The sequence below is a fragment of the Poecilia mexicana genome, unplaced genomic scaffold (assembly GCF_051168715.1).
Source record: "Poecilia mexicana isolate PSO_F unplaced genomic scaffold, ASM5116871v1 scaffold_23, whole genome shotgun sequence".
Taxonomy (NCBI): Eukaryota; Metazoa; Chordata; class Actinopteri; order Cyprinodontiformes; family Poeciliidae; genus Poecilia; species Poecilia mexicana.
Window position 1 is genome coordinate 14,005,521 of NW_028263392.1, and position 26,523 is coordinate 14,032,043.

General features: G+C 38.6%; 1 protein-coding gene across 1 annotated transcript in view; it reads right to left on the bottom strand.

Moving 5' to 3' along the window:
- ppfia2 (PTPRF interacting protein alpha 2) overlaps positions 1–1,730 on the bottom strand; it is a 29,708-nt gene extending 27,978 nt beyond the window's left edge. Inside the window, exon 1 of the mRNA XM_088003068.1 lies at positions 1,632–1,730. The gene's annotated coding sequence lies outside the window, so the exon portion shown is untranslated. The remainder of the gene's footprint in view (positions 1–1,631) is intronic.
- Positions 1,731–26,523: the final 24,793 nt, after the last annotated feature.

Sequence of the window (26,523 nt, forward strand, 5' to 3'; positions counted from 1 at the left end):
AACCAATTATATTTTACCATTAGAAAAAAATTCAAGTAGTCATTCTCATGTTTCTGAGAAACATAACCATCTAAACACAAATTTAAACCACCTCTCTATCTGAATCATCTCTGTCAGAACTGGAGCAGCAGTCGTCATGTATTCCTGCTACGTCAACAGAGCAAACACAGTCATGAAGTGTTTACACTGAGCTCCTTCCAGAATTAGAACACACTCTAATCCTGTTTGCTAGATTTTTTTTCAACCTTTGCTTTATTATTTGTTGGACACGCTTCATGTCTCCAGACCCGTTCGAGTCCAGCTGTATGTGCATGGCATTCGATTGGGACACTTATCCCCAGCAGTCAATAAAGTTTACATGTCCCCACACTGCAGCCCCCTCAGTCCACTGCCTGTCTGCACATGCTTTTCAAAACTTAATTATGAAATGTAAAACACCTTCAGTGACAAAACCAAGTTTAATTAAAGCTTGCTTAGAAAATCCCTCTTTAGAGAGTTAGAGGCGATAATTAAGCGAGTGTGAAAATGACGTTTTCTGTTGCTTTGCACCTGTTTTCATGATTTCTCAGTGAGCTGTGCTAAAATAGTCCTTTAGCAGAACAAAAAAAAAGTGAAAACTAAATCAGTGCAGAAAAGTAAACCCATCTTATCTGGCAGCAGCAGACTGTGCTTACAGCTTTTAAGATGAGAATGTTTTTTTAAAAGTGAACATGCACAACTTTTTGCCTCCCCAAACATTTACAAGTTGGTTCAATTTCCCATGAGAGTATTTGAGCCGGAGCATTCTGCATATTATCACCACTTCATCCTACTGCGGAGCACTCACATGTGGAGGAAGAGGAAAACTCCCAGGCAAAATGTCAAGAACTACTGACAGCATAGATGCTTGGTTCAGTACTTTTGCAGACTTACTTCCATTTCTGTTCATCAGAATATGCAGTCAGCCTCCAGGGGCCTTTTTTCTCAAGATCATATTCAAAATTCTGGAGCTCTAAGTGAAACATTATAAATATCAGGAATGTGGGAAAAATCTGTGCATAATTTAGTCTTTCTTCTGGTTACCCGTCACAAAGGGTGTCCCTCAAAGCTGTGTATTAGGAATACCACGTTTTCACAACTCATATTAATAATTTAGGTCCAGTTGTTAACAATTCATTCCTCCATCTCTATGCTAAAGATATTTGTTTGTCATGGAAATACAGTTCTGTTGGTTGGATTTGACACAATTCATTCACAATTTTAACATCAGAAATAAAACAAGTCTATATCGTTTCACTCCCCTGCTGCTAGTTTGAAAGGATCCCAACTTCATTTGTATCTTCTGTAAATACAAAGATACTGGGAGTGGTAAGATGACATTTATTAAACTCTGTGGTCATATCTTTATTTCCTTTTCTTGCTTTCATTCCGAGCTTCTGAAAGCAGACCAAGCCACCTGGACAAATTCAAACTGCACCAATCAGAAAGAAAAAAGCATAAAGAAGAAAATTTGCTTCGTCAGAACAAAAAACAAAACCCAGCTTCATTGTTAACAACAAAACTAATGGGAGAAAACCAAATTTATGCAGATTCACTGCTTCTGTCTGATGCAGCACAGTGTAAGTTTGATGTAAGATTCAGGCTTTAGATACCCTGGTGTTGTTCCTCTCAGCTTTGAGCTCAGAGATCTCCTCCTCCTTCTCCAGCAGCTGCTCCCTGCAGGCGTTCAGCTCCTTGGTCAGAGCAGCAAACTCCTGCAGAACCACAGAGAAAAGGACGAGACGGGTCAGGATCAGAAGAAATCCACCAGTGAGCTGGAAATGACAGAATCGGTCATAAAGCAGATTTTTTTGTTTGAAATAGATTACGTGAAGATTAAACAATAAACAATGAATTTGACTTTGAAAGTGAGGAAGTTTTGAATTTCCAGCTAACGTGTTTTCAGTCAACCACGGTATACAGGTATAAAGGTTGAAGCATTTGTCAAGGATTTACTTTAGAACGGCACACACACTGCAAGCCAACAGAAAAATGCAGCAGAACATTCTGCACGACAGCATGAGCAGTGACCGAGATGACTTAGAAGAACCCCAACAGAAAGAAACCCCACTGATCGTGTTTGCAGATGGAACCTCGTCTCTCTTCCTGCTGCTAATCTCCGTCAGAGTTGAGGAGGCAGCAGTTTAGTGAGAGACGCTTTTGCTAACAACTTCCTCCAGCTCCTCCGGAGAGCTTCTACGCTTTTCATTTCAACGCTAGAAGGCATTTTTTTTCCTCAAGAGCTTTCCGAGTGTACTTTCGGTTTCCTGCTGGTTCACAGAAAGTTAATCATTAAAGATTTAGATGCACACTTTAGCTGAGAATTCCTGAAAAACTCAAAAGGAAAACGTATAAACTCTGTAATTTAGTGCATAGCGCTTGGAAATCCTGCAAGTGTGTTGTCTGTCTTTTGTGTTAAAAACATTTTTTGTGGTATTTTGTAGTGTCTAGGTTTTTCTCGCTGGTGTTTGTGAGATCAAACTAAATTAGCAGAACTGAGAATATGTTGATATGCTTCTACACATTAGGCATTAATTCATAACTGTCGATGCAACATATTTAATTTTTATTTTTTTTTTTTACTTTTGATTTGTGGTTAAGTTTCCATTTGATTTAAGCCAGCAGGAACATTTTTAAAGAAAAAAAGTCACGATTGGTATTTTTTTAACAAATTAAATTTAATTACTCTCTTGTTCTCACATTCTACAAAAAGGCATATGAAATTTATTTACATTACAAACACTTAGCTTAAGCATGAAACCTGCTTAAAACATAAACTGATGAACGAAGCCCACTTGCAGAAATACATGTGCTGCAATTATTTGAATTAAAAAAATATTTAAAAAAAAGAATTAAAACGTTTTTCTAAGAAAAAATAAATTGTAAAAGATTGTCAGTTTCATGAACTTTGTTTTTAGTTTTGACATTTCTATCAAATTAATCAATAACATAATTAATTGGAAATATTTTGTTTTCAGCGTGCAAAAATGCAATTATTTTATACTATTAAAAAAAAAATAAAACCATGTTTTCTTTTATAAAATCTGTTTCTCATCTGTCCTTCAGGAGTCGAGGACAATAACTCGCTGCTGCGCAGAGACTCCAGGGAGCGAACTCATATTGTGTCTCTTCTACAAATCCTTAGAGGTCAGACAGTCACAAATCCTCTATAGAAATGACATGAAAGTTTCTTTTGAACCATTTTAAGTCAAGTGGATCTGATCAGAAGAAAGGCTTCTAGGCCTTTCACATTATCTTCAGTAATGTGAAACTGAAGATACGACTACAAATAGTGTTCCACGTGAATACGAGACGAGCCTCAAGCTGACTAATGGCTTGGAGGATAAGAAGCGACTCGTGGCGGAGGGATGGAGGATAGTTTATCCCAGAGGTGCTGTCAGGGAGTCATCAACATGGCCACAGAACCGGCGGAGAAAATCTGAAGGTTCTACTGTAACAATTTGTGTTTTTTGCTTTTCAAATGTCTCCTGTGAGTGCAAGCAGTCTATATATATATATATATATATATATAAAACACAACCCTTCTTGCAAACTTTACACCTAACATCAAAATGAAAATTATTGAACAGATTTACTCTCTGAGATGTAAATGCACTTATTGCATTTATATACTTGCAAAAGGGAAGTATGTAAATTTTTGCTCGACTACATTGTTTTGATGATGATTTTGATTTCAGCCCCAAAGCTATCGGGACAAATTTTATTGCAATTTCACCAACTTTTCACATGTATGGTTTTACCCACAACAAATGGGTGCAGCCGTCAGCCTTCTTTCCCCCTCTGCTCAGTGTCTGAGCCAAATAAGTGAATGCAACTTGAGTGAATGTCCATTAAGAAGGATATCAAAGCAACATTTTAAGCTACGTTATTGTAGTTCGGCAAAAACTTCAGGAGTAAACACAAGCTGTTCTGTATCGTAAGTGACTTCCAGCTGCTTCCATTCACTCCTCCTGTTTTAAACAACCATTTTACAACTCATAAGTATAAAGTATTCTGGTGTGCATCTGGGCAGCAATGCCACTTTAGAAACTGGAACAGAAATCAATTTCTAAAGAACACAGACCAAGAATACAGAGTCAATAGTCCCAGCTATTAACTAAAAGTTAATTTTACCAATATAATAACCCGGAAGATGCAAATGTGTAAAATCAAAACGCTGGAGAGAAAAGAAAATTGACTCTTCTTTCCAAGTAATTACTTCTTCACACAATAACCATTCAGTTCAGTTCTTTTTTGTTAGAAAGCATGCTAGAAAATCCATCATCAGGTCAGGCTGGACACGACCTACATTCAGAGTCCACAAACCTAAATCACCAGTTAATTAAAGCACAGCAGCACATGAAACGAGTGCAGATTGTTTGGACGAGTTGAACGAAGTTACTTTGGTTTACAAAGTTTATTCTGACCAACCTAACGGCTAACCAAATGTTTGCTTTGTGTAAGGGGGAAAAAGTGCAGATGTTAGCCTCTAATGCATACAGTTGCATTTAGAGGAAACCAAGTACAACAGAAGCATCGCATCAGCACAAACACCTCATAACAAATAACAAGCACAGAGGCAGAGGCCTCATCATTTGTGCCCACTTTGCAGCCACGGATTTTGCTGAATAAACTAAAAAAAGAACAACAAAAAAAACAAAACAGTGAACTTAGCTACAGAAGCTGTAAGGTGCTGCTGCTCCCAGAGCATCAGAAACAAAACCAGGCCACAGTGCATCCTGCTCAGATGATCAGGACCAATGAAAAGTTGATTCTGCTCAGCCCACTGAAGTTCGGGGTCAAACTGTGGGGACAAAGAAGCTCATTATTGGTACAATAAATGCCTGCTCAGTTAATGACTGAGTGCATCTGTGGAGAAAGCTAAGGTCAACCAGGACCTGAGTTGTTACCATAGCAACAGGAGACGGGGGGCAAAAACGTGTTGGCGTGGTAACCAAGTCATCTCTGCAGGGAGCTGACCTAAAATTCACGCACAGAAAACAATGAGGAGTTTTGAAGTCGGAGAATTTGTGTTATTTTGGTTTTGGCATAGCTCACATTTCCTGTTTTACATATTCCATGAAATCAGATTTGGCATCTGAAAAAGAAGAAAAAATTCATGTCCCAGAGCTGATTATCATAATTTCATGCTTCTCTAAACCATCTTGAGAAACACCTTCTAATAAATCCTGGGAGTTACGCAGCACTTTCTTTTTTTTTTTTTTTCTTCCTCGGCCTCTCTGCATTTTTCAGACTTGTAAATTTGTGCAGCAGGTCAAGCAAAAAAGAAGCTTAGAGCTCATAAATCTCTGTCTCACAGGAGTGCAGCTAATCACAGTCACCTCCTCTTAAGAAAAAGCCCCTCTGCAAATTGCACAGTTTGCTTTAGTGCTCGTCGGATCAGAATATCCCCTCGCCGGTGCTCCAGTAACGTCGCCTTCCTCAGCCTCAGACAGCCGTAAACTCTCGGTGCAGCACGCCATTAAAACCGGTGTCTCCAAACGGCCTCTCCTCTCAGAGCCCAGTTAAATAAAAGGCTGTGACCTCAGGGGGAAGGAAATGTTTTGAAGACTGTTATCCCCCCAAAGGCCACCCTGTCAGGATGCTTGACAGATTATAGACTCTGCTGAAACATCATTTGACAGAGACATTTAGGTTATAAACATGTATAGGTTTGGAATAACAACTGAATTTTTACAAAGGATGCAACAGTATTATGAAGTTATTTAGAAACAAATGCTTTAAATCGGCAGCATCTGTATGTCCTGGCATACAACCAGACTTTGCTTTCATAAAACTGTGCTAAATAAAAAAAATATATATTTCTCAAGAAGTTTGAATATTAAAAATATAATGTAACTGTGGAAAAGGTTGAACTATTTTGAAATGTGGCTTATTTCCACTCGGATATTTATTTTTGCCTAATTCTTCCTAAAGGAGAGAGAGAGGGAAAAAATAAGACCTGAAGGTTTTATTTGCAGGAAACCCACCCAGCAGCCCACAGGCACATCTTTGGTAAACAACATGAAAGCATATTGGTGTAAAAAAATAAACAGCGAAATGACTGGAGTGATGGTACATTTTCTACATTTTGAGAGCAGGAAGATTGAAGGAGAAAAAGAGCAAAAGTGAAGATGCACATGCACAGCATTTTTAGTGCATCTTTGATTTTGAGGCAGGAGAAAAGTAGAAGATAGAAACACTGTTAAAAAAACAAAGCAGAAAACTTCAATGTGGTTTTCAACAAAAGCCATTCTGATTTTTTGTAAACAATAATTATAATGTATTTTAGTTTAATGATTGAGTCTTGCTTGTTTTCCCCAAATGTTTGATGCAGAAAGCTTAATGGTCTGAGCCTTCCTTTAGGCCTCAGTTTCACCATTTTATCCAAGACCCACCAGACCAATAAAGCCCCCCGTCTCTTTTCCCCACTTCTCATTACCTGTGCAGGATGCACAGCGCTGCAATATGTCAGGCAAGGTGTGTGCATGAAAGTGTGCGAGTATAGAGTCTGACAGCTGAACTCTAAATGAATCGGTGGCCAAGGCTTCCTGTCTGAGTGGGCGACTGTTGGCCTAAATTACAGCAGCATCGGATAGTTGTGTTTTTTTTTTCCTGCTATTGGAAGTGTAGGCGTGCCTCTGCAGGAAAGTCATGCTTCCGAGCTAAAAACATACCCTGCCAACCGTGCATCTTTCTCAGGAGTGCAGAGGTGGTGGTTGTGACTGACAGCATGCTGATTCACTGGGTGAGTCTCAGAGAGCATGTCAGCCATGCAGTGATGATCCTGCCATTTTTTAGCAGTCAATCCTCAAGTGTTTGGACAGAAATTTATATTAGCAAAGCTGAGAAGTCAGGCAAACAAAGATGATTTACAAAAAAAGCGCAATTCATACCAAGGAACTCCTTGCAAACAGCTAAAAATAATTATGATTTGAGAAACTATATTCTCAAAAATTGAACCAGCAGATGATATTTGAGCTTTTCAGACATAGCATGGGCAGCAGAAGGGTTCACAACACGTCGTCAATTTTTAATCAAGCGGGATATTTACAGTCTGAGACTAAAAGGAGGACAGGAAACATGGCTGGTTATAAATAAACAATGAGAAGAGCACGCTGCTATCAATACCACCTCCCCCAGAAAACAAACGTGTGCACATGCTGGGGAGATGCTGAGCTACAGTAGACAAAATATCAATAAGATCATGTTACATAAATATTCACATGCTGTAAATAAAAACCTAGAGATGTGTAATCACCCTAAAGTGGTACAAATATAATAAAAAATATAATTGGAGCCACAGCCTAATGTATGTACTTTTTTAAAATTTTTCCTTTTACGTTTGATTAGATTTATGTATCAAAAAGACAATAAGGATATCCTTTGCTCTGCTTCACATTTTGTCTCACAACAAGCAGCTTCAATGCATTTTAGTAAAATTTCATTTATTTGTATAGAGCATTTCAACAACAAGGCAGTTCAGAGTAAATTATTACTCAATTCCTTTTGGAATTGCCCATAAAAGTTTTTTCCTGGCTTTAGTCACCAGGTAAAAGCATTTAAAGTCACATGAGGCTTTTTTAAAAATTAGAGTAAGAGTACCTTTATAAGACAATCTTTAAGCATTCAACATCATTTGGGGCAAACATTTCTAAATATTGTGTTTTTATTAGCTTTAAGCAGAAAAATCACCATAATTAACCAAAATAAAGGCTTAAAAAACACCAGTCTGTGCAAAATCTGTAGTTCCTGAAATACACAAACTTCTCAATACCATTCTAATTTTCTGAATCTAGTTTTAATGCAAAGACTGACCAAGCATTCAGTTTTACTCAGTTTAAACATTAGATGAATATTTAAGAAGCTTCTAAACATGGAGTCTTTTAAACACCTTTAGCTGAATGATTTAAAGGGAGGATGTCAGAAACCTGCTGAGCAGCAACAACAGTGACCCACTGGGGAACTAAGCCAGCCCGATTCCTGCCCTCAGTCTGGCTGACGAAGACGGATCGGTCACAGCGGCTCCTGGTCGGACTCTCTGGAGCATGTATGACCACTGCGCTCAGTCCAGCTCAGCAGCAGCCTCATCTCCTCAACTTCAAATATTCAAAAAGGTTATACATCCTGACAGCGCAGCTCTTTTTGCTCCTGGTAAGGTCCAGAGAGAACGCAGTCAATATTTAGCAGAGATAAAGAAGCCAGAGGCTGTACATCCAGCTTTGATGTGCCTTTATGTGCTTTAAAGTTCAAATTCAGCCTCTGCAGATAAATCTTATTTTATACGCAATAAAACAAGTGTAGCTTATTTTTTCATTTGATGAACTGTTCAGATGAGGCCCGGCTGAACTCAGAGCGCCGGGGTTGATTGTGTGGTAAATTTAGCTGACAAGGAAAGAGATTTCCCTCTGTTCTGTGAAGACTCCTTGAGGACAAATCATAAATCTGTTTGTGAAGATGCTACCTTCATTTACGCATTAATTCAGACCTGTTAAAATAAACACTCCACAGCCTTCTCTCGATGCAACACAAACCAAAATGACAGAGGTTTAAGGAAAGTCCCTAAACGATCTAATGCATCACCGCCATTATTGTTTAACTCTCATTTTCCAAAACTAGCTTTGATATTGTTCATGACTAAAACTGAAGAACAACATCAAAGCAGAGGATGAAGTACCTCTAGGCACAGAAAAACGCCCAAAAGACTTTTTAATGCTTCAAACAGCAGAATTCAAGTTGAAATAGTTTTTCCTCTTCGTTAAAAAAGAGAAGGTGACGATAACCTTCACAAAAGTGGAACAAGACATTTGAAAACTTTATTCATGATTCACTCAGAGAATTGAAACTGCACTAACTACTAGCATTCAACATTTATTTACAGAATTTATTTAAATTAGTTTTGCATTTATGCACAACTGAAGCCAGATGTTTTCTAAAAAAAAAAAAAAAAAATAGAAAATGTTTCTCACTTTCCAAGGCTAAATGAGATCAAACCTATCAGTTTAAGCACTTCTATCTATAATCAGAGAATTGTCAGACATGTGTCCCCACAATGAAATACACAAACACTGACACTAGTCACCAACTAATACAAATCCATCTCTTTTCTGCATAAAGAAGCCAACCTTCGCCCAGAAACTCTCATTTGCCAGGAGAACACACTCCTGACTAGAACGAGGTTTAATGATGGCAACAACAGTTACGCTTGGTTCAGATTCATATGGAGAAACAGGACATTTAAGTTCACAGCAATTAAAGTCAAGGCCACTCTTGAATGAGTCTTTTTGAAGGTGCGTTTTAATGATCAGACACTGGAAGCATTTAATAACTGATAAAAAATGCTGTTCAGTTACTATTGCAAAACTTTACAGCTTGAGTATCGAGCAACACGTTTTAGAGGAAACTAGGAAGAAAAGATGCATTTCCAACAAAAAAAGAGGACAGAATATATGGCTGTACTTTTATTCCTTCACATGTTTATGAATAAAAGTTTTTTGTTGCATTTTTAGTGGCTAGATCTTTGATAAATAATATAAAAACTAGTGAAATTACAAAACATTTCAAACTTCTGTACAGCCAATTGTACTTATTGTGAGTAACACCTGCCTAATTATTGTGGTTTATTGTTTTCCTTTATAGTTTTTCTCCCCCAAAAATAATACACAAATGCTGCTTCTAAATTATGCTAATGACACTGAAGCAATCAAACTTTTTCTGCACAGAAAATCTGGTTTTATGGATCACGTGGACATTTAATGCAATGAATGTGAAGCGAGTATGAAAGGAAGAACTGAAGAGACATTTGTTCGGCGACGCTCTCAACTTGACACATTTAGCTCCAGTGTACTTGGCACGCTGATAAATTGACGCCAATGAAATGCACAGTGCAGCAGTGCCCATGTTAATAAGGTCAGCAGAGGGGAAAAGTGTTTCATTATCCAGTGAGAATGCATTCTCTGTTTTCCACATGTAACGTTCTGTCACACTCTTCTCATTTGGTTTAAATAACATAAGTCACCCGTGCACGCTGCAAAGCTGCATATCTCTGCGAAACACACAAACAAGCATTCCCTGAAATGTCACACCATCCATCATTCATTGCACACGGGGAGAAAAACGCTCCAATAGCACCCATTTCTTTTCCAGCAACAAAACGGCACCAGCGGCTTCTTGGCTGCGGTGCTGAGCGCTTTCAGGAGGAGATGATGATTCACACGGCTGCCGATTCCACGTTTTCTTATTCAGGCAAAGGCAAAAACAGAATTCATGTTTCAGTGCAACTAATTAGAAGATAACGCTGCGATTCTTAGCTAGACTTTTTCTTATTCTGTCAATGTCTGGGCAACAAAAAGTTGCATACAGAGCATTCATAGACATCCTTTTACTAAAAGCAGGTGACAGTAGAGTATTCGGTCACATGACCAGAAACGGAAATAAGAGGCCGCATAAAGCAAGGCATCAAATTCAGCATCACTGAGATAACCGATACCAGGGATGAAAATGTTGAAATTTACAAGAACATAATAGCTGACTAAGTAAAACTTTTTCAACTTTTCAAATGGTCACAAACTTCGATGCAATTTGAAGTTTTGAGGACTTGAGATGCTTCTAGCTGGCTTTTATTTGTGCTGTTATGTTGGCAGCAGCTTTGTGTAGTGAAAACACTTTTCTTCAGCACAGATGGGGTAGATGGTTGGGACACACTTTACAATGGGTCATCAAAAGAAAAAAATAGCATTCACCAAAATTGAAACCATCACCTGTTTGTCATTTTGCAAAAAAAAAAAAAAAATTGCTGCAGGTATAAAACTATGCATGTTTAATAGTACAAGATACCAGGAATGAATAGAAACTGAGGCTTTTATGGCATGAAAGGTGGAACTAAAGCTAGAGATGGTGAGTAAAATCAAAGTGTGGCTTTCAGACAAGAATGGCACTTTTACTTGGGCAGATAACCAGCTGAAGAACAGAGCAGTTTTGTGTGGGCGTGACGCCACGTTTAGAAAATTCATCAGACGAGTGGTGGGATTTGCAAAGATTACAGTAGACAGGGAGGACAGGGTTTGGAGCACTGTTGATTAAATCCCTGTCCTTGCAGATAACATTTGTAACAGCCAAGATGAACACACACACACACACACACACACCCTTGGTGCATCAAAGGAGGACACCGTCTGAGGTTTAACTCCTGCTGAAATAATCCAGGAAGAGAAACACTTCTTCACAGAAGCTGAAAGGCAACAAAGAGCGGCTCTTTTTAACCACAACGCAACAAAAACACCAGGAAAGCTTTACATATGTGATGCTTGCATCCTTAATAGTACACTACTGTGTGACCACAAACAGAAGAAAATGTTTTGCACTCCATTCACCTCTTTGCCTCTCATGGATTCTTTCTAAGACTGAAAAGCCAAACACAACCCCAGGGGACGTCAGAATCCACTGACCTGAACCTCAGATTTATTTATTGCAGATCCTTAAAAAGAATGCACCTTAAATGGAACGGAAATGGTTGAAAACATAGCGGTAAAGTAGAGATACCCAGAGTTTCCTGTCATGTATGAAAAAGTCATGAATCAGTGCAGAAATTGTCTTTACTGCTGCCGTGTTTAAAAAACTCTCGGCGGGATGGTGTGCTTCTTATGTACGTATAAAACCTAATACCTCGCTATTAACATTTACAACCATCTGGTGAGACAAAAGAGGTGTCAGGATGATAAATCCTGATGCTACTTTATAGCCTATATAAAAGTTTGCATTACATGTAGTTTATAAGTCATCAACCTGCATGATGGGACATTTTGAAATGGAGTGAAAAATCAAAGCACCTGCACTTTGGTGGCTTTTAAGCTGAAGGGCAGGTTTACCTAAATCACATCGATGCAAGTCGTTTTTATGATCTCATCTCCACCTGCAAATAATTGAATAATTAAAATATCTACTTTTATTGTTGATGTGATGTGGTTCTCTGTTCAGTTCTGAAAACATATAAAATTGATTTGTTTTTAAATGTAATTCATCCAGAATTACAGCTGCACAGAATTATCATCACATGATTGTGTGCAATAACAAAATGACAAAAAACTGACTGGATGCAGTAATTAATTGACTCTTATATTTCAAGCATTTTGCAATAATACTCTGCATGCTAGTAATAAATTCAATCAGATGCATGCTAGTAATAAAAAAGGCGGTAAAATAGAAAAATAATCCTGACAGAAGTTGCAGAAGTCTCAGATTCTACTGAGGAGTCTGAGTCACAATCAGGTAGATAACATGTCTGTTTTTTCTGCTCCTGCCATCACTTATCACCCATCAACTGAGCAGCTAATGTGCAGTCACCATTATCACTCTCCTCCAGCCTTCGCTCCTGCAAAGTCTTACAAACTGAAATAAAAGAACAAGAATGAAAATCAAAGTCATGCAGTTGAGGGGAGATGATATCCCAGGCATCCTGCTGGCTCAGAATGAGGCTTGGTCAAGCTGAGAACTAAAAAAAAGAAGAAAAAACATTCACATCCTCACCGAGCCCTGTCTGATACGCATGAATCACATACGAAGTCTTCTAGAAGCAGTGTTGGCTTTTAAAGGTCAAGGCGCTCATAGTAAGGTTTTGTCATGCAGATACTTTGTGTTAAAGGCTGCACACATGGATACGCGACACATTTACTCCAGTCACCGTCTATATGGGGATCAACAGCCGCGACTGTACTTTTTGATTGGAAGTGAAGATGAGAAGCTTTGACATGCGTCGTCCTCCTTCTCTCTGCAGGTAAAGGCAAAGTCAAACAGCCTGTGGCACTGTTCAAAATGAATTAATGTTATGGGGCGTGGTGCTGCGAGTCTCTGGCATTTAATAAAAGGTCTGTGTGATAGGAGACCACCTCAGAGTAGCTCTTCATTCAGGAAAAAGAAAGATACTCAGAGAGCTCACTTCAATCAAGCCACTTTGTATCAGAATTAACAAATCGTTTTATCCAATTACCATTTCTACTACTGGCTGTTTTACTGTGTGTGCAGGGCAGTCTGGACTTTAATCATCTCCTGGTTCCTCCAACTGCAGAAGAAGGGTTAATAAGGTAAGAGTCATGCATGGACGGACATGCTGCACGAACAACTTTGAGCGCATTAACATGCAGCGCGTGCTGAATGCATACAAGAAATCTGACCAATAACTAACTGAATAATCACTTGGCTCACTAACGAGCTGAAGACGCCTGATTGGCTCCAGCAGGCGGCAATCGAATGCTGTGAATTGAAAATGAGGCCATGATGGGGCAGGTTTCCTTTGCCTGGTCCAGACTGATTGTGAGAGCTGGTGAGATGATTGGGAGAGGCATGGCAAGGCTACACACACACACACACACACACACACACACACGCACACACACACACACACACACACACACACACGCACACGCACACGCCAAGCAGCCGCTGCGATTGGTCGGCACACTGAGGCGGCTGTCCTTGGGAGGCTAATGCCCCAGAGCTCCTCAGGGGCTCCATGGCCAGATGTTTTGCTTTGCTTGGTCGCCTCACCGTGGCCCCTGTGTCTCTTAATCTGTCATTCATCACAGTAAAGCAACACATGAGCAAAACACATCCCTCACTTAAAACGACAGGAGCCCGCAATTTATTGTTTCCTATTGTTAAAGTGCCGTTTTAATATAAGAATGAAAAAGCATTGTCAATAAAGTGTGAAAATTATTTAAATCAGATCCAAAACAAGATGCACTTAACAGTTTTTCATACATTAAAAATTGCTTTTTTTCTTTTTTAAATTTAACAATTTACAGCGGAAATGACTTTGCTCAACAAAAACATTAAGTCTGCTTTTTGGCCTCCCAGGAATCCCTACAAACTGAATCTAACTTTTTTTTTTTTTAATTTACACGTTTCATTAAAGTTCTGAAAATGTTAGAACTCAATAACTTTCGCTGTCCCATAAGTTTAGTGAACAAAGAGGCTCATTTCTCTTCGCCATTCTTGAAAATGGGAAAGGCAAGAGAACATGCCTTTCAGGTAAGGCCAAAAGAAAATATATACTTGCAGAAACTTGCTCATATCTACGGTTGAAGCAAAAGTTGAAAAGTTTAAATGACTTAATTGTGGCGTTGAGGCTGGAGAAGGACGCAAGTTTACCTTACCGTTAGGTGAGTGAGGAGGGTTAGAAGTGGGGACCGAATGTCCACAAATATTCAAGGTTTTCATATAGATGAATATAAGAATTGCCAATAGTTGTACTCATGATGTATTTGTACTAACTGAGCCATATTCTGCAGTGAAAATATCCCTCCACTTCTGCTGCTTCAGTTTTTAACACAAAAACAGCGTCTGGTTGATCCCCACAAACCTTGATTAAACTATTCTCACGATAATGCCATTTGTTGTACTTTGGTACTTTTGAACTGTAAAATGTTCACATAAAAAAAAAAAAAAAACTTAATGCTTTCCATTAGAGAAAAGTGAAAAACTTTTTACAAGTCGACTTCGCAGCAACCATCAAGCTTTAAGAAGTCTCTTGGAACAACGAGCTCCGTCCAATTTGGCCCTAAACTCACCAATAAAACGGAAGAATCAAATAAATCCTGCACACACTGTGGTCATTGCAGACTCTCAGAAACCCCAGGGGTGTTTTTTTTTTTTTTGTTTTTTTTGCTGCAGTGTTGGCCAGCGCTCACACAAGAATGCACTGGTGCAGAGGGAAGAATTGCCTCACAGCAGTCTCCCTCTCTCTTTCCTTATGTGGCCTGCATGCCTACAGAGTGCCGTTTTCAGCCTCAAAGCATTTTAAGGCTGCAGTCATGCAAACAGAGGCAATACTCCAATGACACCAAAAGGGTTATAGAAAGCTAAAATCTGTTGTGACACCTTCCAGGGTAAATGCAAAAAATAAATAAATGAAAAACATTCTTGTAGTTGATTTTCCCCCCCTCATGAACTCAGAGTGGGGTACAGATATATGCACAGAGCAAAAGGTAGATTCTTCCAGGGCACAAAAAAATACAAGATGTGCTCCAGGTGCTTCTTAATGTAGAAACAGGGTCACGTAAAGGCTAGGTGAAGACTTGAGCACTGCTGAGAAAAGGTTCAATGCAAAGACGAGGAAAAATGGTTCAGAATAGAGGGATGAAGGAAATGAGGGCTGGAGGAATTGGCACTTTTAGACAGGTTTTGGATTTTAAGCAGAACTTTATCAGCTCATCAAATCCATTTCAAATTTAATATATTCTTAAGAAATACGTCACAAACACTGGATGCCAGCAAGTTTGGGTTTGCATCCTTCTCTGACTCACTCTTCAGTGCTGCAGGAAATGTATCCGAACGTCCGATTCAGATGTTACCAGTTCCATGCAAAATAAATAAACTTTTTCAATTATCAAAGTATTTAAAGAAATATCACATGAGTTCACACAATATTTACTAAATTAAGACAATGTTTTAGGATCCGTTTACCGTAATTGGGTCATTTTCAGCTTAACTTATGCAAACAAGTAATGGAGAAAGTGACCAGTGATGGTGCTCTCGACAGAGCGCAGAAGCCATCGCATCAAGATGAACTGCGCCAGGAAGCCATAGTGAGATAAAATGCTTCCAGATGTGTGTGAGAAATCTCAGGGGTCACTGGCGTTGTCAGATTTGTGTCAGGAATCTCCCGGGAAGCCGAACCCGCCTCAAAGCCAGACAGTTTTTGTGCTGCCAGCTTCGTCTCTCAGGGCAGATGCCACCCGGATGCAGCCCGGAACCGAAAGGTCCAGCCTGCTGTTCAGTTCAAACACAGGAGGTGATAGGATTTTAAATCAGTTCTGAAGTAAAATAAAGTGGTAAAATTAAAATGATTTTTTTCCCCTCGATGTTAAAGTTTGTGTGAAGCTTTGAACTCAGGCAAACTTTGTGTTTTTCAGTGAAAAACTCAAATGAAATTCTTGATATGCTTTCTGCATATCCCCATTACTCCTCAAACTTTTTGAACATCAAAACAATTTAACATTCAAAGTTTAAAAACACATTTATTTATTTCTACATCAGACACTGATTCATAATGTTTGAGCCGCAGTATGATCTCCTTCGGCTTACTGACACCAATGTGAGACACATTTGCGTAACGCCTGCCAAGAAAACAATTTAACAGGACTAAAAATATGAGCAGCAGTCTCATATGCATCTATTGATGTGATGTCATCATCACAGATTGAATGTGAAAAACTGCTCACTGACTAAATGAGCAGCTTGAAGACATAACAGTCTTGAGAAACCCAGACATCCATCGTTCCAGCTATAGTCTCACAGGCCAGAGGTCGTATATCATCCTTCCACTAAGTTTTGCTGCTGCTCCATCCTAAACTCCCCTAGATGATCTCTTTGTCAGTAAAGGCCCATTTATGCTCAACGTTAAATACACAAATTTCCACTGAGCTTTCGGATCGTCTTCTGCCTTTTTTGTTCTTTTTTAGTCGAAAGATTCAAAAAAGAAACAATCCAAGTTTGTGTTTGATCAGATCAAGATTTTGCAACTTTATTCAAATGTATTCTTTCATAACTTTCTAGGATTTCATTAACTGCATTTGCTTGTGAAATTTGACCTGTTTAATTAATAAACACCTCAAGAGTACTTTTTCGTCGAGTATCATTTTATGCACATCTTATCCCAAAGTCCAGAAGATGAAGTTAATTGAGTAGAAGCTATAATTGCCAAAGCCATATCTTTTTCAAACAAACCAGACGACACCATGCGTCTCTGTCAATTGTTTCTGTTGAGGACAATTAATCCAGCAGACAGGCTGACGTGGTGCATGCAGTCTTCTGCTGGTTAAGGCTAATGGAGGCAGGAGGTTGGCACTAAAGACGTTTCTTGTGGGTGAACGGCTAATTTTCTACTTCAAATTACACCGTACCTGCCTAAAAAGTGATGTCAAATGAAAAACAGACTGAATTCATGCATCAAGGGCACAGGCACCGACTGTGGTTTGTCCTTAATGTGAAAACCTGAGGATCAACATCGAAGGTGTTTAAATGTAAAGCTCCTAATTCACCACTCACCTAATGCCAGGAAACTATTAGCAGACATATAAAACCTGGAAGATTGCGTCACTGAACATTATAAAAGTAGCTCATAGGAAGAACTTCACTAGAGTATTCATATTTATTCAACTTTTGTTTTAACTTTAAGTTACAACAATTTCATAAAGTAGAAAGTAGAGCAAGGTTAAAAAGTGGAAAAGTACATTTTGTCTTTCTACAAATCTAAAACAAAATAATGTATTTTGTAATGATATCTAAGGTTGACACGTGGATATGTAAACCTTAGATAAAATAAAAAGCTTTCAGACGTTGATTGTACAGCAAATGTATCTATTTGTAGATTATTGTCAGGATAAATGTGACTGTTTTTGAAGAGCTCAGGGGTTTGTTAGAAAACAGAAGGACTATTAATTACTGCTATCCGTCAACTTGTTTTTCAACTCCTATTTAATTCATTTAGTCTGAGGGATAGTGTGCTAATCTGAGATGGAGTTATTTATGTGATCTTTCTGATTCAACAGGTTTAGCAGCAATTAGGATTTATCATCTAAGAAGGAGGGGCAACTATTTTTCCCATATAGACGGGGGGTGTTTTATTTCCCCCCTACATAAATGGAATCAGATGTATCTATGTAGTATAATGTAAAATCAGAAAATCATTTCCTTTGGATCAAATCCCTTTTTTTCCCTCTACATGCATATCGGTTGGCGCGATCGGCGGCACTTTTGGCTCCGAGCCGACGGGGAATCCTAGCTCACAAAAGCTGCTATTTATATCCTCGCTGCCCCCTCTGTGTCCGGCCCCTTCATTAACACGGCTGTCGGCTGGCGCAACAAAAATATCTGATCAGAACTAGAATGTGGGTTGATGAGCCGTCCAAACGCATTACCAGCAAAGGCACAGCACATAAATGGACATACGTGTGCTTTTCAGGACTGTGTAAAACGACTGGGATGAGAAGGTTCATCTGCAGAGATTCTAGCAGAAATTAAATCTGAGTAGAAAAAGAATGGCTTTCAAACATATGATGTACACCACAGATTAAAAACGCATGATTAATCTGACTAACACGCTAATATCGCATCATGCTAAGGGGAATCTTTGTAGTAACAGGCGATAAGAAGATGAGGCGATCAGGAAGCAGCCTTCATGGATGACACGACTCGACGCATTTCAAATCAAGGCTGCTTTTAAGGTGGAGCGTGTTTTTATCCATTTTTACACCAACAATAGGGCAACACATCACCCTGGAAACAAGTCTTCATTTCTCAACATTGTTACCATAGCGAAGCATACAACCTCTTCGTTCTAGTGTTCTAAAGATGATTATTATTTTCATGATACAAGAGAAAAGGAAGTGATATTTTAGGAAGAGTTATTTTTGCTCCAGGTCAACTTCAGCAACAAATTAATTTGGTTTTGTAAATGAAACATCTAGAGCAGCGTTCCTCCATCCTGATTCACAGGACACACTGCTCTGCATCTTTTGCATCTCTTGCTTCAACAGACCCAATTCACGTCAGGGAGTAATCATTAGGCTTCTGCAGAACTCGGTGATGAGCTGCTGAGGCGATTTATTCCTTTAAATCAGGTGTGTTGGGGGAAAAAACATGCACAATGTTGAGTCTCAAAGTACCGGGAGCTGGTGAATAACTCTCTAGGTAATATTTGGGATTTACAAAGAAATATTCAGGTGCATTCCCCAGAAAGTCAGAAATGTTTCCACATGCCTTTTTAAAAGAATTAGCAATTTCCACACAAATGAAACTACAACACAGGTAATGCTAATGTAAAACACGAAACATGCTCATGGTAATAGAATAGAAGCTCTTAGGTCTTCATCTACAACGGACGTCGGGTGGAAATTCTCATGAATTTAAATATTTCATGGCTGTGTTATATCTTCTTATCCATGTTCTAAAACTGGCAGATTCATTTGATGCTTTTTTTGCATCAAATTCTTTCAGAACATAAAAAATGGAGCTAATTAAAACAAGACATTTATAGCCATCCATCCATCCATGAGTCTGCCTGGCAGCTGGCTTCTTTACAGACATGGTGTCTAACGTTTAGCAACTGTACTTATAAAATAGTTAGCTAAGGAATTATTGGTAGCGGTTTTTTCCCAGAAAGCTGACCAGCAGTGTGCAGCAGCTAGAAGGGGAGAGGTTCTACTGTGATATGCTATTCTCCTTACAACAGGAAATAACTCCAGCAACGTTTCCTGCATTTCCTTAAACACACGTTAACTGTATATAATTTTAAAAATGAAAGAAATGTAGGGAAAGTGAGGTGTTGTTGATGAATTTTGTGTTCAAACCAACCTAAGCTTTAAAAAGCTACTATACTTATCTAGCAGTAACAATGGAAGCAGAAAACAATAGTCATGGTGAAACGATGGTTTTCATGCAGGACCGAGGCCCAGGCTTTAGAGGACGCTCCCTCCTTGACATTGAAGTGACACATAATGAAGTTCCCTTTGTGGAGCCTCAGTGTGTGTACTCATGTGTGCCACTGTGCTTGCCAAGCCATGAGATAATCATGTCAGTGAATCGATAACATGGGGAAGCAATGCCATCTATTCAGAAATCCTGCAAGCCACAGTGTAATTTGTCGGCGTTTCTGGCTCCCTTCACCAGCAAGGTAAAGGTCACAGGGAGCTGCTGGGGTTGAGATACAACAGGAAGCAGGAGAGCAAGTTCAGGACTGCAGAGGCACAGATGGTGAAGTCGTGCATCAACTTGATGGTCGGTTCCTCTGTGGCTGAGACGTTTGGATCAGCTGCTGCGATGCAGTGCTCAAAGACAGCCAGGAACTCTGCAGACTCACTGCTTCTGGCACGGCTGCAGTTTGGCATGTTTTCCTCTCGAGGTATAGAGGAACACAAAACATCTGAGGCTCGGGATAGAAAGCAAGTCCAACGGTTTCCTTTTCAGGTAACGATAAAGAAATCCCAGCAGGATGGGCAAATGTTAGATTTGAATTGTATGGATAAGGTGGAGTAGAAACACCACAATTTCACAGTAATAATAAGGAAATCTAAAATAAAAATCTATACCTCAATCTATTGTATTTGATTTGAAAGCTTGCCAGCCAGCTTGTTGCTTTCCGATGTTAGCATCAACTTCAGCATCAACTTCCGAATGTCCAGAATTTGACAACCGTGTAAAAAGAGCTTACAGTTATCCCATCAGGGGGTGGGGCAGGAGGGGAGGACATAAAACATTTGACAAAACTATTTATACTGTCAACAACTAAGATTTAAAAAGAAATGAGATACTGAACTCTGTCAAAGCACATGAGCAAGGTAAGGAAATTGTTTTAAAGGCATTTAAAGAGCAATAAAGCACTAATCAATATGAAATACCAGTCTGGAACAGTCTCTACAGAACTGCAAGAACGATCTCAGTCAAACATGTACCCACCTTGTATGTGGAAGCAGGATTACAGCAATCAGTTCAACAGCATCAGTCCAGTCAAGCCTTTACAGTATAAAGGCCATAAAGAATCAATTTTCTATCAAACGTCACACAGCAGCTAAGTGGGATATTGTAGAAAAAAAATAAAAAAATAAAAACAAGAGCAGGGAAACAGACTGAGAATCCCTTCCAACGTGCTCTGAGCCTTAATTAAAGGAAGGACGGCCCTGGCATTTTTTACATTTCAAACACATTCCTTTTCTTTTTCAAATACTAAATCATGACTGCTCTCTTTAAGAGACTTAGAGTTTCTAACCTCTTTGCTGCTAAAGTATGACATGCAGCGAAGAGGTTAGAAACTCATCAAGCAAGAAAAATAAATAAAATGAAAGCAACCACAGAAAATAAACAGCCCATGTTGTCTTAGCTATTTTTGGCAGATAACAAGCGCTGATGACTCACAGGTACTACATTATGGAAATTTAATTCACTAATTAAAATTCAACCTTCATTCAAATCCTTTTTAACCCTTAAAAGTTTTTGGTCAAAACATGAGCTTTTGGAGGGAGGGGGAGCTGCAATCTGTAAAATGTTGATTACGCAACAGCTAATTGCATATGGAGAATTTTGAATAAGGAAATTAACTAATTCACTTGATGTAGCTGCAGAAAGTAAACTCACATCATGACAAACTTGTCTACTGATGGCTTAGAAAAGTTTTTAAAGGCATATGTGCATATTTACAATATGCTAGCTGCAGACAATATCATGCATTTTTAGATTTCTAAATAGACAACAAATTTCTTATATCATGATATTTAACCAAGACCTGCTGGCTCTGTAATATGAACATCTTTCATCAGAACCTTCAGGAGTAAAACTTATGATATGCATGTCCGTTTATCAATACTACAAATTAATGTTCTCATAGAAAGCTCAATAATTCCAGCAGTAAAAATCTAGCGTATAAATTACATCTTTTACATCAATAAAACAGCAAAAACCGCGTAATGGAAAACCGTCACTCTTGAGGTAAACGGATTCAAACTGATAGATCGGCTTTAAATTGTTAATTAATGGTGGAACAAATCAGGGAGACGTCAAACCCATGATCTCCTCGAGATCAACTTCACTGGTGTCACAATAAAGTCACTTCAAACGTGGAGTTTTTTCTCATCACACCAGAAGTGGAGCAGTGCACCCCCCGCCCCTTTGCTTTGAAGCATTTCAGTCAAGTTCAAATGAGCAGCGACGGGATCTAATGAAGCTGGATGGGACTGAACCTCTGGGAGAAAAACAGCCATGCCAGGGTGCAAAAATAAAAGCCGCCCATGGACGCCATTGTGATCTGCAGAAAGCACGAACAGGGGAAGAAATCAAGAGACAAACAGAAAAAGTGGAATGCCTGATATGAAAAACGTATGACATGTTATTTCCTGTCAACCGGATGACATCACAGAGAACAAACAATGCCAATGTGAGACAGAAAAAAAAATAGCAAGGAAATTAATACATAGATGGCCACTCAGCTACAGAAGACCACATACCAATAACCTGCCATTTTATCTCTGCTCACATGTCGAGTTCACATCCGCTCCGTCCCAGCTTTATATGACGGGATACATGCAGACAGCCCAGTACATGACAGCTCAGCTGCACAGGTGGAAGGGTGGAGATGATGATGCACACATTAAACACTGCTGATTGAAATACTTGCACCATAGAAGGTACAAGTCTAACCCTTTACTCCTTTACTTTGATGCCCCTAAATACAATCCAGTGCAAACAGCTGTGTTCAGAAGCACACCATACAGAAATCAGACCTGTATGTAATGCATTATGAAGTCCTTCAAACTAAAAGCATCATGAACAGCAGAAAGGACACAACCAAGTTATGAGCAATTTTTGTCCTTTATGAAAGAGTGGGAAAATAAAAGCAATTACTGAAAGTAGTAATGTAAAGTCAAAGCTGAACTTTCTCTATTTTGCAAAAAAAAAAACAGTCTTTAGTAATAAGTGGTTCTACCAAGTATTGACTTACGGTACTGAACACAAAGAAAAGTTGTTACTACAAAATAAATAGAAAACCACGTTTCCTTCTTTGTCCACCTGACAAATATCTGCTCCTTTGGTCCATCAAATAAAACACTGGTGAGTTTTTTTGAAGTTGGTGATTGCAACATGAAAAATATGAAAAAAACTATTAATACTTTTTGCTTTAGCACCGTATCCTCATGAGGACATACAAGCTTTCAAATCTTTTCAATGGTATATTTAATACTTACTCTACTACAAGTTATGTTAATATTTCCAGAAGCAAACATGAATGCTTCATTGCTTTGTTCTTTTGTCATAATGATCAAACTTTTTCCAGACTGCTGCCTCTGACAAATGTTTGAAATTTGATTTTAAGTAGAGAAACCTCTGAAAATTGGGTAAGTGCTAAGATACGTCTGATGCGCTTTAAATAAACCATTAGTCCAATTTAATTCCCATAATTTCAATTCTGAAAATCAAACAGCTTTCCTTTTAACATTCATTATCTTTAGTGAAGGCGACCATTATGTTTCCTCCGCTCACATCCAGCTGTAACCTTGTTTCAGAAGTTGCTAAAACCGAGTCTATTAAATGAAATGTCTCATGTCTCTGATTATATTATGAAGCGCATGCTTGTCTGCATTTCAACAGTAATGGGACTGAGCAAAATAAATGGAGCTCTTGTTTCCCATTTTAAAAAACACCCTAACAATATTAGCTAATTAGTGTGTTAAAGCAAATCCCATTATCTGTACTTTTCTATTCCCAAAAGAAAAAAACAGAGTCTCACTGGTAGACTGGTGATAATCCTCACTTAACACTGGTTCAGTTTGTATTGCTACAAATAGCAGCTATGGAAAAGATAAACTTGTGCCATCATGCAAGCAACTTTTTTTCAATTTCCCGCCATAAATCTAATTTCCAACGTTGTTTTAAAGCACCAGACTGTTTTAATAAATCCAGAAAGAAATCAGTCTGGGATAATCACTGGAAATGCCACAAATATAACAGAATGATGATTTAACTGAAAAATCGTTGACTGTTTTTGAGCAAGAATATGTCATACTTAAAGTGGAATAACTTTAGAGATCTTGTGCATTTTCATCTAATCAACAGGAAGAAAACTAGAGCTCCTTGCCCAGGGAAGTGTCATCAAAAACACAATTTCTTTAGAGCAATTTTTACAGAAAAGGTTTACAGAAGGAAAAGTAAAATCAGTTGTCTTGCACCGTTGCAAAGTTTCATAACTTGGAACTGGCATTTGAAATATTTAAAAAAGTTTTCAGTTTTTAAAATGGGAAGAAAACAAGACATTGCAAAAATACATAATTATGAATCAAATATGACTGATAACAGAAAACAAAAAAGCACTAACTAGGTAAAAAAAAAAAACAGCACACTGTCAACCAATCAAGACGATATCCTTCTTCAAGGTTAAAGTAATCTCTGGTGATACATAAGTGTCAAGTCTCATCAGGAATGCAGTGAGGAGAACTCTCTCTTCTATACACACACACACACACACACACCCAGAATTCAACAATACCACACTGAAGCATCCTTATAAAGCCTTTGACTCACTGCAAGGTGCAGCGTCTCGAAGGAAAGAAGTGGTTTTTACAGAAGAGTAAAAAAGAATGGCAGCACTTGTTAGGAGAGCTTTCAGCTAAAGACCTTCAGCAAGATTTTCAGGAGGAAGTGTGTGAAAGAGGAGAGAAAAGGACTCAGCTATAGTGACAAGTCCTTCGATGAAAAAGTGCAAAACCAAGCAGTTGGCTGAAGTGTACTCTGACTGAAATTAACAGTCATGCTGTGCAACATTTATTTAAAATAATGAGCATCTGTTGACACCTGTGAGAGTGTTATGTGAGCTGTTTAAGTAATGCAGATACTGATGGATTAAGCTCTGTTTATTTACAGCTAAATTAAATTTCTTCTACAGTTTTCAGAGACCAGGTACAATGTGTGGTCTGACATCTCACCTGGTCGCTGTGGGAGGTTAAAGTCCTGGAAGAATGATCAAACTGCTCGCATGTGAAAACTTTCACTGCAGGACCAAGTTTAATACCAACAAGGTTCTGTCAGATTACATTGTGCCTGCAAACAAACTTTAAAGTGATGCATAGCCTCTACTTTGGTATCAAGTAGCCATCATGTTGTCCAAATAAGAAAAAGAACAAATATCTAAATATGATTGACAGCTCCTTTACAAGAAGCTTGTCAAATTAAAAGTTCAGCAGTAAATGTTTGAGTGGAACAAAACCCAAATCACTGTTTCGAGAAAGTGAAACAAGCACAAAAATAATAAAAACATTAGTACTATTTTATATGCCAAGATTGTTGTATAATTCAGTTTTTCTGTTTTGCACAGATGTTGGCGTTTTCCTTCCTGCCTTTTGCAGCTGCAAGCAGAGAGACAGCAAAGCTCCCCATACAAGGTCAGAAACTGAGTGAAGCAGCTTCCTGTTCTGAAGTAAAAGCCTGGCCATTAATGCATGAACACAACATACAATAAGCATTCTAACCGCAAGCTAAGCTCAGAGCAGATTTATGTATCGAGGCTGTCACAGCACACAGTATCGAGGATTTCCAAGAGGCAGCACTTTGGTAAACATGGCCATCAATAATACAGTAGACTCTCCCAGACACAAGGTGATCTGGGTCAGGCTCCTTGTCATTTGAATTCCAATAAGTGATAGGAAAAGATGATTTTTAGAAAACCTGGTCTTATGCAACACAGCACTGAAATCCAATAAGAAGGAGAAAACAGACACAGGAAGTTCCACATGGTATACAAATAAATTAATAACTCAACTGAACCACAGATACGAGCTGAAAGCTGTTTTGTTCACTCTGTTGGGGTAAAAGCAAAATGCTTCTTTATTACAACGACTGGATCAATAGACAGTCTTGATAAGTCTCCCTAATAACAAATAAATTACTCAATATTCAACAGAAAACAAAGATACATCCAAACTCGTTTATCCAGACACATTTGAAAAACAGTTTCTAGTTCACGTCTCATGGCTTGACAGAACTTTGAGATTTAAAATTGGGTTTTCCTAATCAATACTTTTTTACAATGACATTCACAGTCAAGAAGAGACTGTATTGGCTTCATATGACTTCATACTAGAGCCACATTCACTCATTCATACATCAAAACTCAGGTTATTGTGCAACGTGTTGCAGGAGGAAGCGGGAATCAAACCGTTCTACAAAAAGTCCAGCCGGGACAAAGATCTGTTGCGATCGAGTGAAACTAATATTGCAGCATCTGAAATGCCGTTAACGAGGCCCGAGTGTTGCACTTTTACTGCCCCGTAAAATCTACAAGCTTTCCAGCATGGAGTTCATTTCATTAAGGTGAAGGTAGTATCGATTTTCAGATTAAAACAAAGTGATAAATCACTTAAAATTAAATAAAAAAAAAAACACTGGTATAATTCTTCCAAGCTAATTTACAGTTAGTAAAATTAATACTTAGTTTAACGTATAAGCCTCCAGATTGAGGGGATGCACACATCGTGAGCAATAAAAAAAAGTGATTTGACTTTGACAGTAGCCTCCTGTTAAAAACATACCGTCTTCTGTGAACACACTGCTCTGCTACATTAATATTGTAAAACTTTCTGCTATAAGAAGAACATATCTTAGTTTTTAGCTGAATTATTTAAGGCAGAATAACAGAAAAATATACACTTGAAATCACCAGGGCTATCAGTTCTGAATGTCAACAGTATGGAAGACACTACCATTGCAGTTTGGCAGTTCTACAGACAGTGTAATTGCAATCGCCAGCTTGAGCATGCATGCATCCATGCATGCTAGTTATGCAACTTTTCCTCAGGCCAGGCCTCCTGGCAGAGTGAATAATGATCTGTGTTGCAGTCGACTCCCAGCTGTAATAATTTAGCAACCTAAGGAATAATTGTGCTTTTCCTGGGCACCCACAGCAATCTGTTAATGACAAGACCAATGCCTGCAGCAGCAATCCTAACAACTGAAGAAAATACCTGAACA